This window comes from Poecilia reticulata, chromosome 1, assembly GCF_904066995.2.
Source record: "Poecilia reticulata chromosome 1, P_reticulata-male-v2, whole genome shotgun sequence".
Classification (NCBI taxonomy): domain Eukaryota; kingdom Metazoa; phylum Chordata; class Actinopteri; order Cyprinodontiformes; family Poeciliidae; genus Poecilia; species Poecilia reticulata.
In genome coordinates, this window is record NC_088830.1 from 15,820,625 (window position 1) to 15,837,849 (window position 17,225).

The 17,225-nt window shown below is 37.2% G+C and overlaps 1 long non-coding RNA gene across 4 annotated transcripts; it reads left to right on the forward strand.

Annotated features, from left to right (window-relative positions):
* The first annotated feature begins 7,705 nt into the window (after positions 1-7,705).
* LOC103464130 (uncharacterized) lies at positions 7,706-16,863 on the forward strand. Of its 4 annotated transcripts, none has more exons than XR_533597.3 (7): positions 7,706-8,708; positions 9,178-9,251; positions 12,771-12,867; positions 12,965-13,144; positions 13,555-13,778; positions 16,545-16,625; positions 16,744-16,863. It is a non-coding gene; the product is annotated as an uncharacterized LOC103464130 (long non-coding RNA). The 4 variants fall into 4 exon arrangements; XR_014087582.1 differs by having other exon boundaries at positions 7,707-8,708; positions 13,555-13,700; XR_533598.2 differs by lacking the exons at positions 16,545-16,625; positions 16,744-16,863 and having other exon boundaries at positions 7,709-8,708; positions 13,483-14,200.
* The last annotated feature ends 362 nt before the right edge of the window (positions 16,864-17,225 follow it).

Here is a 17,225-nt window from a genome sequence, read left to right on the forward strand (position 1 = left end):
AATCACACATTAGCTTGGCATTTTGAAAAGTTTGATGTTTGATTCAGAGTTTGCTGATGACAGATTATTTGATTGAATTCTATACGTTTTACAAATTACTTATCAGACCCGCGACTTTTAGCTAATTTCAACCTATTTTTTGCTGTGTGGTATTAGCATTATTGTATGACTGTTCATTTGAATTAAGGCAAAACCTATTGGCACATCAGCTTCACCAAAATTGTTTTTTCTTTTTTTGTTTTTTACCAGCAGCCACTAGAAACCAGCGTCCAAGGAAAGAATTCAGATGCACACCTTGACAGGACCAGTTGACTAATCAGAAATACTAATGTTCTGGCAGCATTGATTTTGTCACAATTTGGTTTTGTTTCAGACAAGGTCATTGAAAAATTAGAGTAGAAGTATTGGTTATTTGTTGAGTTTCAAACTTTCAGGTTTTCTGGCTATGAATTATTAAGATGTGTCTTAAAATAATAATTTGTAATCATAATGAACACCCTCTTAAAACATTGTGACACTCGCTGTCTTCTGAGCGTATATGTGAATAATATATGACCTCATGTCAAATGTTAACAACGTGTACCTGCAGTGGTACAAGCTAGGGTCCCACTTTTACTTTTTTATTAAGGTCAACTGTTGGCATTTTTACTCTTGCTAGGAAGGATCATCTCGTGACACAACAGCCAACGCAAAGCATCTTAATTATTTATGCAGATTGAGGATTAACTTAGAAACCAAAGTTCTTGTACAGAAGAAATCATAAATGTTGATGCATGTATAGATGGATGAGTGAATGATTGCACATTGCCTTTGTATTGTATATGATTCGATTTGCCATCATAGCCACAATAGTCTGAAAAGAGAAGTTACAGAGAAGATACAATAAACTATTTGACATCTAAATTCCTGCTTCCAATGCGCCTGCCGTTGGAACAGAAGATAAGGGCATGTTTTAATGCTATGCGTGGTTTTTGTAAAAACTGCTAAGGATTTTAAACCAAATTCTGTGGCCAACAACAGCAGTTAAATGGTAAAGGCTTCTGTCTCTGGAGCCACATATGCTGCCTGCGCTGGCTGAACATCAAGTCAAGCTACAACTGAACTCTCTCTATGCTTTCCAGCATCTCGAATTAATGATATGCTGAAATCTTACCCTTCGAGTGAAGCCAATTTTCTCCTAAATATATCTGCTAGGCATAACAAAAGTCCACTAATTCATTTTTTAACATTAATAGAGGTCTACTGTATTTTACATAAATATGTGCTCTTACCCGACATGTTTCTTCTCCATCTGCTTTTACTAATAGCCTCATGAACTACTGACATGACCAGGGTTTTATGAAAAAGTGTAAGGTATGCTAATGCTTTTCCAAGGTGCTGTAACGAAAAAAAAAAAAAAAAAAGTAAATACAAATACAATTAGAGTGTTAAATACAAAAGGTAGTTAGTAAGTCTGAGTTTCAACTATGGCGGCCTCTTTTCACTCTTAACAAAAATGTATGGAGAAATGGGTTAGAGAACTACTTAAATAGCTAACTGAATAATAGCTGTGGGTGTTACAAACACCCACAGACTAGAGAATATGTATCAAAATTTCTGTAAAGTATGTCAACATTATATTGGTTTTACTAATGAAAATGAATTTGGTTTGGCAAAGAGTCCTTTAGTAACTCCAATATCCCTGGTGACCAATTAGTACACTTTTAAACTTTTTAAATATTTTTGAATAAAAAATAATTAAAAGGAGAGAGAGGAGGAAAGAAGGAGGATGAACTTCTCTCTCTAGAGAGAGGTATGCTTTTAAAAGCTTACAGTTTTGATAAATAATGACAAGAAAAACTTTGTGGTTGAGAAAACAAGGAAATGAGCTAAATAATGTACATCGGCGCAGTGAGGTGTTATATTTTCAAATGTTATACATTTTGACATCTACAATTCAAATTCAAAAATATTGTACTTATCCCAAAGGGAAGTTAACTGCTGTCGTAACTCATATTAATTCAAAATTCTTCAAAAAGTTATTGTAGATGGTGGAAAGACCATCTGTATCCAGCTCTATTACAATGAATTTAACTAAAGACGTTGTTTTCTAAGACAGTCTCATGAAGAGGATGGCCAGGAATGATAAATTGTTGGTTTTACAACAAAAAAAGAAAACAGGTTTGAGATTAAAAGAATCCTAAAGTCAAAACACTTGGTTCAAGCAATGAGACCAACACAATATTACTGGTCAAGTGAAACACCTATAACTAAAGAGTTTTACTTCCACAAGCAGGGTCTTTATAGTGAGTATAAATAGATATTTCTAAAGAGAAATATCTTTAGAAGAATTAAATATGAGAACTAGTAATTAAAGTGTGTCAGATCAGATGTGTGTGTGTCCTATACTGAATATCAAACTTGGCACTTGAGCATATACTCTGCTTCAATCCCAAACCCTGAGAGAAATCCCAACACTTCAATACTTTATGCAACCTAAAAACATGGTTACCAGCCTTTACTTCAGTTTCATCTGAAGAGGTCACTGTGGATCATGGGAAACTGTCAACCGCGGGCAACATTTAGAAATAAAAATAAAATCATCATTAATTTCTTTTCATTTTGCTTTCTGTGTGCGTGTGTATGTGAAGGTTATGTGTTTGCGTGCACTTTCATATCCCCCCAACCCCCACCCAAACCAGCATAACCTACAACATGGAGGACAAGGGTGATTAAACTTGCGTAAAAAGTGATGATGTTGCCCAAAATTCAGGAACAGGGGGAAAACATAGCCTTCCCCCTAAGCCAATGTTTGACAAGCTAACATGCATGCTTCGATCTCTGGGGTGACAGAGTGCATTAGTGTGTGTATAATGTGGGGCTGTGCAGCAGATCTATGCACCTCTACGCCTGCCTCCCTTGAATATGGAATGACTGGTTAATATTTCACATCTTTCTTCTGACATTCCCCCTCATCTCATAAATCTCTGTTTATGGATCATTTGGTTGCTGCCTACTTTATGTTTGTGTGGCAACGTGTGTGTGCGTGTGCATGTGAGTGAGTGTAAAGCAAAAGGCATTTTGTTTGAGAGGAGGTTGTGTGTCTGCATTATGGTATTGTAAACAAAACTGTCTTACAAGAATGGAACATTAATCATGCAGAAACTTTATTATTTTATTCATATCTCTTTCTTCCACTCACAATATGTCTTTTAAGCTCCATTAATCTGTCATCCGAGTTTTGAAAACTTGCTAAAATTCATCCGGTTAAAAACAACACAATGATATAACCTCGTATCCCCAAGCAATACCCTCTGAGTGAGCCGCACAGCCCTCTTCCGCATGTGTGTGTACATATGAGTGTGTGCATGTTCATATCCATGCGGATCACGAGGCCACTCTGTTTAGTGAGCTGTCAGACATTTGGCCAGGGTCAGATCCCAAGAGGCTTGATGGAGGAGGTGGGGGTACGGAGGGTAGCATGGTGGAAGGAGAGAGGGGAAAGAGGTCTGAGGATGGACACTGGTGAACTGTAGAGACAGATATTGTGAGAGGACTTACAATGGCCTTCAGCGGCATTGAAAACAGAACGGGAGGGAGAAAGAGCAAAAGCAAGGCCCGAAAGAAGTTCAAACACTAGAAGCAGAGAGCTACTGAATGCCAAAGAGAAGAAGTTCCCTCCTAACAGTAGAGAGCTTTCCGGGTGCACAGACGCATTTCTAAAATCCAAATTGTGTTATTTGTAAGTAGTAGCTCCATGCCACATAGGCTTGTTTAAAAAAAATGTAACAATAAACTGCAAGTTTCTGATGGCAAATAATTCTGATTAAAGTTTAATAGGAGGACATTTTCAACTAAAAAAAATAAAATAAAACTATAATATTGTGCATTCAAATGCATCGGTTTGAGTTTCAAAGTATTCCCTAATAAACCATAACGATAGTGCTTAGCTGTGGCAGGACAGACTATGATATTGATGCCCTCACAACCAGGTCACTGGTCCTAAACTGCCTTCTTTTAGGTTTCTTTTTCCAAGCTCATTTGTGGGGCCTTTTCCAAGATCTTTGTTGCTATTCATAGATCTACACAAGAGTCCCCTGAGACATACAGTTCACTCAGCAGCTTTTCATTATTTTTACTTTGGCAGTAGCAGGTTGGCTCTTTTTTTCTTTTCTTTTAGAACTCTCTTAATTCTTTTGCACACATATTTAAAACGTTTTCAGGAATATTTCTTAGAGATTTTGATCCACATTGATTAATAGATTTGTCAGCTACACATACACAACGCACTAAGATACATAAGATCCAGTGATTACTATGGAATTGTAGAACTTGTGGTTAATTGACCATAGTCGTGTTATATTTAATCAAATTTTGATTATTTCTTGCATCAGACTGAGCACGTCTTCAAATCTTTCATATGTGTGAAAAAAAACAACGTATTTCCCTTTAAGTATTTCCTGTTTTCAAATCCGTACAGCTTACCTAACAAATTAATCCTGCTGAAGTATGAGGGGAAAATCTAGTGATGACATCTAAATAAAGAAAACATATATTAGTAAGATAAGATATGAAAAGACACATTTTTAGTGTTTTAGCTTTGCATTTTATGTCCCAGACACAGAATCTGATCTTGAAAAATGGATATTGAAAGAGAGCACATAAATATTGTCTCCTGTCAGTGAGATTAGAAAAGCAATATCCCATCACTGGTTCACATCCACAGCTGCTGAAGACTGAGGGCAGAGATAGCAGTTGTATAAAAAAAGAAAATGACAAGTCTACAGGTGGGAAACGGGTAAAAAGTGGCAATTTTAACCCCAAAAACCATGTGTGTGGAATGCAGATTATGAGCTAAATCTCTGCTCAGGTAGTCTGCGATTACTTGCCTGGTACTTTTAACATTAAAATGGGACGACTGGAACATCATTCATTCATTCATTCATTCATTCATTCATTCATTCATTCATTCATTCTCTTCTACAACATATTGTGCTGATTCACTGTCGAGCTGTTGCATATGTGTGTGAAATTCAGACATGCATATTGAAAACTACAGAATCCTGATGAATTTCCACCTCCGGCGAATAACACAGCAGCCATTCAAAACTTCTCCAGGGATACGCGGGTAAGTAAGCTAAACAAATGGAAATTCATATTGCATGAGGGTGTCGGGCATAAGTGAAAGGGTGCAGGTTGTTATTGTTGCGCAATTGTTTACAATTTGACATTTCCATTTAATTTCATGTTGAACTGTAGCGATATGACAATGAGAGCCGCAGATTGCTCTTGTGGGGGTAAACAATTTGGGAAGAGCTGCTGTCAGTGGGAGTCCCACATGCTTCTGCTCTAAAATCAGAGTATTCTGGAGCATCTTTTGGGACCCAAAAAAGGAAGAAAAAAACAAAATTCTCTCTCTAAGTTTGAGAAAGAATTTTGCTGTTACCCTAAAAGGCATTCACACCGATATTGCAATCGAATTAAAAGTGAGTGATGGGTTCTCCATTAAATCTGTTCATATATCTGTTTCAAAGGGAAGGTCAGGATGCAGCTATCATCCGAATCACCCACCGTGTCACTGTTTCTTTTTGCCGTCTCTATGACACATGCCTTGCTGGGCTATTCGAGGCGCATTGATTAGACTCAAAGGGAAACACAAAACTCATGTTTTTACATCCCCCATTACTAACCCTCTCCTCGAACTTCCTAGCAGCTGAAGAGTAAACACGAAGCGGTTTTAAAATGATTTCTTCCCAGCAGGGAGGCTACAGTGTCACAACCTCTCGCTGCTCTGCCACCAGCTTTCAAAGGCAACACATTTGATAACCTGGTTTGACCACATTTACCAACTTCCACTGACAAAAGAAAAACCCGCCACCTAATAATACGCAGAAAGTTGTCTCGTGTGAATTTAACGCATTAAGGAAGAGGCACCTCAGAAAAGGGTCCCAGATAAAATCACTTTTTTTTTCCATTACACCCAATGGTCACTGTGTGTGTGTTTTTTTTAATGCAGTCCAAAAGTCAGAAATTGTTGCTTTGGCTGTGGAGCTGTGTGTTAGCCTCTGACTAGCTGATTCTTGTTTTATTAACTGTCCAGCATCTATTTGTGACAGAAAAAAGTCATTAAACATTGACTCATGAAACACGACTCATTGTAGTGGATGCAATGAGTTGTGTAATGAAAAGGACAATATATTGTTTTTTTTCCCCCATCAAATATTTACATTGCGGTTTAAATTTGTATTCACCAATCCTGAGGACTGTTTCACAAAATTATTCAGAAATCCAGGATAAGAGATATAGCCAAACCTGCCATATCACCATCAATTACAATATAATATGACATAAAGTTCATAAATGTCAGTTTTACATAATATTTATTTGTAGAAAATGAGAAGAAAAATGCAATGCTTTCAGACCTTCAATATTGCAAAGAAAACAAGTTCATGTTCATCTGGAAACAATAACACTAATGTTTTAACTCAGGAAGAGTTCAGAAATCAATACTTGGTGGAATAACCAGGAGGTTTTCAGTGGGGTTCGGTGCGGTGGTCTCTTCAATTTTTCCAGGGCTGTATAGTTTCCTATTACAAACTGGTTCTATTTGTTGTAAGCTAAGTCTTAGTTTATTTTTGCTTTGTGTGTTTTCCAATATTTTATACTCAAACCGAGTAATCATAAAATGATCCTTTCATACTTCTGTTTCCAGAATTTGGTCTGTTCCTGGCTGTCCCATTGGGTAGACTCATATTCTCCAGTGTTAGTAATTTGGATTCATTTGCAGTTGTGTTAGGTGAGGTTCTGTTACAGCGTGTTTTTATAATTCCAATTTTAACTGAGAACAGGGTGTGAAAATCCCATTCATTTTACGTATTTTGACTTCTGATGCTTCATTATCTGATTATGGCTTCCCCTTGATCTGACTGGCTCTCTTCCTTCCTTTCATCATTTCTCCCTCCATCCCTTAATCATTCCATCTCCTGAATTTGTCTATATAAAAAAAACGAGCTGTCATTCGCATGCTGTTTTTCATCCTGTTTTTCTCTTCAAACACCTCCCTGATTTGTTATGCACAGAGGAGATTGCCTTTTATCCAATTCACTAAGTACTTGTTAGTTAGAAACTTTCCTTTTTTCTCTGTTTTGCTCATGCAAACACACTCTTTGTGACAGAAAACATGCATAAGCTCTGACAGGTGCTGATGAAGATTTTTTTAAATATATATATATATATATATATATATATATATATATATATATATATATATATAAATGGGGGGGGGACTCATCGCTGAGATAAGACAGAAGAGTTGCCCACTGCTGAGGTTGTCATGGTGAGGACTTTTAACTTTGATCGGCTGGAGGCTTGGCCTGAGGCATTTTGGAAGACAGCTGCATGATTGTGGCCCAAAGAGAAGTAAGAAAATGGCCAGTGATAATACACTCTCTCTCATAACACAAGTCATAAAAAAAAAAAAACTTGGAGAACCTAAATTATCTTCAGAAAAATAAACATCTCTATTTCAAGATTAACTGACAATAAATGTGTGTGTTTTTTTTTTTTTTTACTGCTAAAGTTATTCAGTGCGCTTGTGAAGTTGAATGCTAAACATTTCAAGTATTTCTGTGGTTTTTTTAGCATTGTGATTTAAATTTATAATAAATGTATAATATTTATAACAAAGATGCTTATTTATTGCATTGTGCTCATTTTTGGGTAAATATAGTCCTGTCTGAGAAACGGAGCACGGGTCACCCCAACAACTGGTGGTGTGCATATGTGTGGTCATGTCTGCAGTTGGATGGGTGACTAACTGCGGAGCTATGACAGGCAAGCATACGGCAGCATCGTTATGGATTTTAGCTTGAGGGCTGCTGTAGGGTTTTACGAATCAGTCTGTTCCTCTCTTCATTTTCTTCTTCTACCCTCCTTTCATCTCATTCCACTGACTTCAGTCCTAGTTTTAAATCACATTTCCAACCATGGTCCCGTACTATGATCATTTTCTAATGCCACTGTCAAAATTTTAATGTTAGGGGTTTAATGTCTGTTTCTTTCAACTAAGAACCACAGTATGTAATAATTCTTGCAAGATTTGGAGCCAAGACTCAGACCACGACCCAGAATCAGGATAAGAGTATTCACTGACAAATCACTATGAGGAAGATGATAAGCTGCTTCTCTGGAACTCTACACCAGCCAAACTCTGCACAATAGACAGACTGATGACTGACGAGGACAGTGGAATGGCTATAATGCTGATTCATGGAGGCTTTACCCGACTGAGGTGGATTCCAGAATTAACAGCATGGAGTCTTGAAAGCCAGCAGACTTGGCCTGCTGGAGACAATGCTGGGACTGGTTCACCCACAGCACTGTCTACATCTGGGGACACTGACTCTACGAAGGGACCCATAGGTGACGACGTCACGACAGAGTGTTCCTGCAAAAGGTGAGTCTGAATTAACCAAGTAAAAGACAGCGGTTAATTAGTCCACAATTCAGAAAATGTTAGTCAGAGGAATGGCCCAGGTCAGAAACAACGCAGGCGGGTTTGCAGAGTAAATCCAAAGTCTGCCTGGCCAGGTGAGGGCCATGAGCAATCAGGACCCAGCAGGAGCAGAGGCACAAGTGACAGCAATGAGTTAATCAGCAGACAACAAGGAAGGGAGCGGCAGGGAGCAGGAGCTGCATCACATGACAGAAAACACTGAAATCCTTTCACTGTAAGAAATGCCATATTCCTTAATATGAACCGATAAACCAAGTTAACAAAAATATAATTTTTACACTCATGTTCAGTAAATTATGATATGTGTTCCACTGAGGCTTGTCACATTTAAAGTACTTATTGAGAAAAATCTGTAGGTGAATAATACTCAAAATTAAGTCATTATTTTTAAATACATTTTATTGATCTGATGTAATAATCTAATCTTTAGTGTTGCATTTCCATTATCTGTCAGCAGGAACATTTTATAATTACCAGAAACTTGAAAGCATCAGTCTGTGTGTGGTAATCAATATTAAGTGCCTTGTTTAATAAAGTTAAAGGAAAATAACTTCAATAATACTCTAATATATTGGAAACAGTTGCATGTGTTTTTAAAACCCGACAGCAACCGACGTTGCAAAATAACATCTCATTTACCGATATTGCCTTGTGTATAACTTCTTTTTGTTTTTTTTGGTCAGGAGGAAAGAAGGTGGGCAAGACTTGAGACAACCCACACAACAGAACACATCTCCTAAAAAGCTCTTCAAACAAGGTGTGCTTCTGCTTGTCATGAGTGATGGCTGGGAGATATAAAAATGCACATATTCAGCCTGTGTGATTTGGGGAGCTCTTGCTGTTTCCCTCTGTGGAGCAATTTGAGCATCTAGGGAGGAACAAAAAAGGGTAAACACATGTCACTCAGCTTCAGCAAGCTTCAGTGGTGACTGGTGCATGCTGGCGAGTCAACAGTTTTCTTTTTTTTTTGTTCATGTTTCCTTTGTACTGCCCATCTTTTTGTTTCTTTCTCGGTTATGTTTTTTGTGTGTGCATGCATATACATGACTTTGTATTCGATCAAGACCACAGCATTGAAAGACATATACATGATTCTGTATGCTATGAAGATAACCTCAAAGACCAAAGCATTCAAATGCTTAAGAAATGCACTGACATTAAAAGAAAATATTCTTTTTGTACACTGAAGCATCTCAACCCTCTTGGGAGAATTTACTCTAGGGTGTTGAAAAGGAGGATTCAAAGACTTACTGAACCTTTAATTTAAGAATATCAGTGTTGCTTTCATTCTAGATGTGGAACAGTGTACACTTGTACACTGTTCCACTGAGATCTTTACTCAGTAAGTTGTTTAGGGTGTCAAGGTAATTTGGTTGTTGATGGAAAGCTTACAATCATCTCCTTGAGGCATTTCGTAGAGGGTACCTTTGGAGTATGGGGTACCAATACATCGCTGCAGGGACTGTCTGAACCTTGTACAGGATTCCCCATGGTGTGGCTAGATTCACCTGGTTGAAGCTCAAAGTATTGCAGGTTGTGTTCTAGCTCCAAAGGAGTTGCAGGATTTGATGCCTCCCTTTGGAGGTCTTCTGATTGTGGACCAATAGACCAAAGACCCATAATTTCATGGAGTAACATTTTATTCCTTCTGGCTCATGTAGGAACACCTTAAGCCGACAGTCTTTGTTGAGAGAAATGTCTGGGTTTCCCTCATGTTGCCTCCAAAATTCGACCTTGCACAAAAGACAGTGACTGGGGGGATAGATTTTAAATTCCTGTGTAATTAAATGAAGACTCCATACTTCGTCTTTGGGCTTCAGAACACCATGCATCTCTATTTTTTTGTGTGGACAGACAGTAATGGCTGCAACAACTTAGTCTTGACAGACTAATAGAATGCACTGTCAAGAATCTATTTCACAAAAGCTGTTGCTGTCAGTGTGGTGACAGTTCTGGGATGTTACCATTAAACCATCCACTTTTCTCTGTTGCTCCAGTTAATGTCTCCCATTAATTGCTGGTATGTTACATATTTGTATTTAGTAGTCTTGAGATTAGTCTTTAGATTTTGCACATAACTTTATATTTTTGTCTGTCTGATTAAATCATTTTAAAATAAATAATGTTATGATCTCGTAGCAAGCACTCAATACTTGAGCAACCTTTTAACCAAAGCCTTTTACCTCTTGAGTATATTTTTGTTGTATTTACTACTTTGTACTTTTACTTGAGGAAAAAAAATGTTAAAGTAGTGCTAGTTTTCCTTGGGTATTATTTTTGACTGCTCTACATGCATCTGAGGATGACCCAGTGGAAACGTGCCATGTGATGGTGGTGATCGCCCGCATTCATAAAATCATTTTATTTAAACAAACACAGCTAGGAAACTGTTCCATCCTGTTATCCACCGTCATCTGTGCAGATGTTTGTATTTACAACTGATTGATAAAACACTGGATGGGAGGTGGTGTAAACCCTAGACAGGTGACCAGTCTTATCAAAGGCATTTGTTTTCTAATAAATTAGAAAACAAAAATCTAAATAAAAAAAATGTATTTAGATTTTCTGATGCTAAAGATGTTGCTGTGTCTATACACAACACAACACAATCAACCATAATTTCAAATTTGAGCAAATGTATCCCTGTCGTAGTTGGAACTTAACACGATCAGTTGAGAAATTTGGGTGATTAACATCAAATGACGTAAAAATAATTGAATCCAAATGATCTGAGCGAGTTCCTTTTCTGGCAACGTGAAAATAAATCCAACCCCGATGACCCACAGTAGACTGTAAGAGGGCAGACTAACAATGTGATTCACTCCTAGTACAATGGAAACTGATGATGTTGTTCAGCATGACAGGAATGAAAAAAATCAGGATGTGAATTTTGAATAGCCCAGTGCAGTGTTCAGTTCCTCTCTCACTTTTGTGAATCCACACATGGAAGCTCTAACAGTTTATGCTTACTTTTTGCAGTTTACAAAAACTGCCATAATGAATATATGTTTAATTACGTTTTCTTTTGTTAGAGAAGCAATGAAAGTAATTACCTTGCACTATGCCTCAATTAACCTTAGGGGTGGCAAATTATGTGCTATATTTTTAGAAAAGTATGAAACTTAATAGTTGTATGGAAAAGATAATTAGGCAATTTTCAATGAAGCCCTGCATAAAAAAAAAATACAATTCAATATGTAAGAAAAGCAATGACAGTATTTTAGGAACCCCAGGTTGAAAGACTCAACACAAAGACAACAAACACCCTATATATAAATTTAAAAAAAGATATGAATACATAAAAACACGCTAACACAGACGTAATACGTATAATTTACCATTCATGTTATACAATGCATCCATACACATTGGCAAATTTATTCTTGCATTCTGAATTTGTTCAGATTTTGTTAATTTGCCTTCACAAGCTAGTGTAAAAAATCTGTATTTTTAGTGTGAAGTGTAAGGAAATGAGACATGGCTCTTTTTATATAAAAACTATAGAAATAATATACACACCACAGTTCTCATAAATTACGAACTTGTAACCCCCTTACTCTAATGCCCCTGAATAAAGGCTAGCTCTACTTACTGTCTTCAGAAGGCATCTAATTACAATCCAATATAATCTCTGGAAAAATACACCTATTCTGTGTAGACTTCAGACTCTGAAACATGAATGAACCATCAACCAAGAAACAAGTTTAAAGCATGGTTAGCTTATAAAACACATAAGATCCATAACACATGCTGAAAAATCTACTAACAGGTTTGTTTTATACCTGCAATAATGGAAGTTCAGCAAATAGAAAGCCATTGTTAAAAAAATGTCATGTGCCATTTGAATAAAGTTGCAAAATGTAATCTCTAAAAACTGCTCTTGCTAGGTTTTCTGGCATTCAGCAAATAAAATTAATTTGGTCAATCTAACTAACCCAAAACAAGAGCAGTTTGGTCTGATTTAACTCCAAGCAGTGACAAAAAAAATCTCTTCTTATTTGGTACATGTAACTATCTGGTTTCAACCGTTAACATCTTATGAAGATTAAAACAGCTGTAATTGAGGTGAGAACAATTAGGCATGATCTCCACACTCATTTTAACACCTATTTGTTTAATCATCATTGTTCATCATTTTTATTCAGTGTGGCGGATGGGTCACCAAAAAGAGCATTTTTTGCAACAAAAAAAAAGTTAGCAGCGATACTTCTGAGTGTCATGATTCTTGTGTGTTTGTGTTTCTTCTGTGAGAGTGTGAGTCTCCTTTCTCCTAAAGATCTCCACAGGTGGGCGTTCCATCCTCACAGCGGGCAGACCTTGCATCATTAGGTCCTGTGGATATAAGGAGCTGCATGACAACCTCTCTTCACTGGGTGATTAACCTTGTTGAGTAGATCTAGCCACTCTGCTACTTCTGTGAAAACCCTCTAGAGAAATGATCTTGTGTTGCCCACACCCTTGTGTTCCCAGATCTCATTCAGTTTCCTTGTTCCAAGCGTCCACCTGCAAACCTACAACATCAAGATCTCTTCCAGAACCTACCTACTCGTTCCACGGTTGTTCTCTGTACCGTCAGTGTCTTCCAGATTTCCACTTGCCTGCTCACTCTCAGGCACTCACTGTATCCCCTATAAAATGACAACCTGACTGGTAAGGGTTTGAGTCCAGTGTTTGTGAGTAAAAATATGCAAAAGGTAAATATTTTGATGTTTTGAATCTGAGATGAATTTCACAACTTCTTACCAAAAGCCCGTTAAGTCTTCTTGCCTTGCTGAGCAGAGACTTTATATGCAGTTTTACCAAAATAGAGAGAAGATCACAAACATCTCTGCACAATGCATTGCATGGACACAAAGAACTGCTAAACTACCAACACAAAACGTAACATTTTGAGTTGGTTTTACTAGATATGTAAAATACATATGTATATAAATCAAAAAGTACATTAAAGCCTTGACCAATAGATAATATCTTCTTTTTCCTCACAGAGAAGTGACACTCCCATCTGAATTTTCAAAGACATTGCAACCAGAAGCTAATAAGAGCATCTTAATTTGCAGAGCACCTGTTGCCTTTTCACCACCAACTCCACAGCTGAATAACATAGATGATCAAGCGTCCTGCACGGGTCAAGACACCAACAACAGGGTCTTTACACTTTCAGGCAATGTGGGGACGAGGTGTCCAAACACAACATCCAGAAGAAGTAAATCATCTTTTCACTTGACCCATGTTTGTGCTTCAGTGGAGCATCTGTAAAAACCACATGCAATCCATTTCCTCCGTAAGCTCAACACTAAAAGCTTCTCTCTGCACATCTGCATCTCAGAACATTGATGCACTGCAAAAATAAATGTCTTTCGGCTAATGATATAACTAGTGTAGACAATATTTTGTCTGTGATTGGAATAATGATGCTTTTATTTGTTGATTATTACTGGTTGACTGTCTCACCGCCTGATAGTGTTTAATGTAAAACATCAAAAATACAAACGAAAGGAGGCATATAAGTAAGTGATTTATGGTGATTTGGAACCATGAGGAAGTTTATTTTTATCTACTTTATGCAGAAGTATCTTTGTCTTTTTGCAGTAGGAGTTTGTCTTTGTCTTTTATGCTGAAGATTATTCTACGGGTTTCTAAATGAAGCACAGAAACCTGTAAAATAGTTTCAAAAATGTAATAAATCTTGTACCTCCACTACCATCCTCTTTGTTGAGTGTAGATAAATGTGGGTTTTTCTAATCTTATTTATCAGAGTTCCAGTTCTTTTAGGCTTGTAAATTGGGGAAACTTTAGGCAAGTAACTTTTTTTTTCTTTTAGTCATTTCCTGCCCTCTGATAATCAACAATCATCAGACTTTCGTGAAAGGCACATTCTAATGTTTTTTTTTTTCTCTCTATTTTAAGAAGTGATATTAATAAAGTTCTGGATTACTCATTAAAACTTACAAATATCTCAAGAAGAGAATTATGAATCTTAAAAATAAACGAAATGTTTTCCCATTCTTCTTAGCAAAATGGCTCAAGTCGATTCAGATTGCATGAATAATGTGAAAATCAGTATGTTTAGAGTTATTGTTCTGCTGCAAGCTGAACCTCTCCTCGAGCCTCAAGTGTTTTACAATCTTTAAAACACATCCATCCAGGACAGGTGCTGCCTGTCCTGGATGCTGCCTCCAAAATGTTTTGCAGTGGGGCCAATGTGCTTAGGGTTATGTGAAGTGTGGATGACTAAGTGTGGCTGTTGTAATGTTGCTTTTTATGTTGAACATCTTTGAGCTATGGAATTTCACCTTGGGGACAAACAAAGTTTTATTCTATTCAATCAACAGAATCTCTGCAGCTTCAGCAGAGTTACTATTGGCCTCATGCCTGGTTCTCCGGTGAAAGGGAATTTCACACAAGCGGATGACTTGTTTATTGATTGATTTTATTGATTCTGAATGCGTTTGGTTGCACTTTGTTCAGGGGTAACGGAGTAAAGGGGATGTAGACAAATGAACACCAAACTTTTAACATTTTCACATGCATAAGAAACTGAAAACCACATATCCCTACCGATTGTTAGTCTTTCACGGAATATCTCCCCTAAATACTTTGAAGTTGTCGTGTTGCATGAAAAAAGTGACAAGTTTGATTGGTGTGAAGTGATCTGCAAAGCACTGAGACTAATTGTTTTTCAGTGTATGATTATGCTGAATAATCATACAGTGTGACTTCTTTTATTTATTTCAAATCTTTGGGCAGAGTATATCTGTTTCCATCATGTACGTGTAGTGTCTGCCACTAATGACAGTCCAAATAAAGCAGAGCATTGTATTTTAAGGTCAAAAAGTTAATTAGATTTTAGCTAATCTCACATAATCACCACTGTACTGATTGCCTGAATTATGATTTCAATGGTTGTCGCCATCATCCGCTGATGACGACAAACACCAGTGATGGCAAACTCACTCATGATGCCCTCACATGTGTGACTGGGTCTGAACCCCGGGCCCAGGTGAAAGTTGCGCTGTGCCTTTGTGTGCACTCTACCTGCGTGTTTCAGTCTGAGGAGGGATTATTTAATGAGGATGCAGCGCTGCTTCTTCTGAAATAATTTACATTTCAAATGCATGAGGTGATTATTTCAGTGAATTAGCACGGTGACTTATTGTTGAATAACTTAGCTCAGTCAAGCAGAATGCAGACAGCTAATGTCTACAGAGGCCCTCCACCAGGCGAGGAACTGGGTGGAGCTCTTTGGCTTTACCACCAGGGGTCAAATCCCCCCACCCCCAAAAAACAACTAAAACTAAAAAATTTAAAAGAGGAAAAGAAAAGAAAAGGGGAAAAAAACTGGCTGTGGAAGCATGTACAGAAGAACCGGACAGATAAACGAAAGCAAAGTAAGCAGAAAATGAGGCAAAAAGACTTAAGGTAGAATGGATGTGAAAGGCAAAGGGGACACAAGAGGGAAGAGATGAACATTGGTTTAGAAGAAAATCAATAAGTAACAAAGGGGATACTGGTAATTGCCTTGCAGACATGAATGGATTGAGCAGCTGAGGAAGGGGAGCATACAGGTACAAAAAGGAAGCAGAGAAAACTGAGATAAAACAGAAAAATGAATGTACATCATAAATACTGTGCTGGTCTAACATACATCTGAGGAAGTTTAATCAGAATTACAGAAAGCAATTCAAGTCTTAAAAGCTTTGTGGTTCTTTTCCAAACATTTACATTAAATTGTTTCTATTTCTCCGTTTCTCTTTAACTGACTTATTTTTCTCTTTAATGCTGCAATTATTTTCAATTTGCTCAGTGGGTCAAAGGAGAGATTACAGATTTTATCCAAATATATAAATGAAATAAAAAAACTAAATACGAGACCTCTCGCGTATCAGTTTTGAAATGTTTCTTAAAACACTGACCAGGTTAAAAGCACATTGCTAATGTCTATAAGACAACAATAGAATTATCTTACAATGTTGACCCATGTACAAGATTTAGCCATAGATAAAACATAAATCTGTAACGTTTTACTGATTCCTTGTCTTCTTTTTAGATTTCCATGTAATAGAAGGAGTGAAGATATTAAATATTTTGGTATTCAATTGGATACTCCCTCGAATGATCAAATAATGAGGTAAGGTGCCAGGTGCTCCCAGACTTACACTCATTGTTTATTGCCAGTGTAATGCAGTGTCTCCATTTGGTAAACCAAAACTTTATCTTTTTGACTTTTGTTTTTAATATTTTCACAGAATCAACTCATATGCCAGCTCAAGATTCCTGTATTCCAGAGGTCACCAACTTTTTTGCAACTGAGAATAATGAGAAGGAGAACCATTTTTGATAAATACAGTTTACTTAGAACACTTTCACTGAATGTTTTGTGATTTATCTGTCTTTGAAACAGTATCTGCAACCAACTTGTAGTCTTTGGGGGCAACCTGGTTTCTTCTGGTACCGTGTTGGTGATCCATGCTATACATGGATCACCAATGTGTCAACACCACTACACCAGAGCTGAAAACAGTGCATTAGATAATTCCTGCAGGGTTTGTTTAAATTTATGGGGGAAAAGCGTGTTGTGATTTGATTTATCATTAAATTGATCAACTCCAAGTGAAAAATCCAAGATCTGACAATATTATCGAGATCAACACTTTTTACATGTGGTCAAAACCAAATGTCTGAAAATACGAATGATTGCAAACACTGTGTGCTTTTTAGAAGCACTATA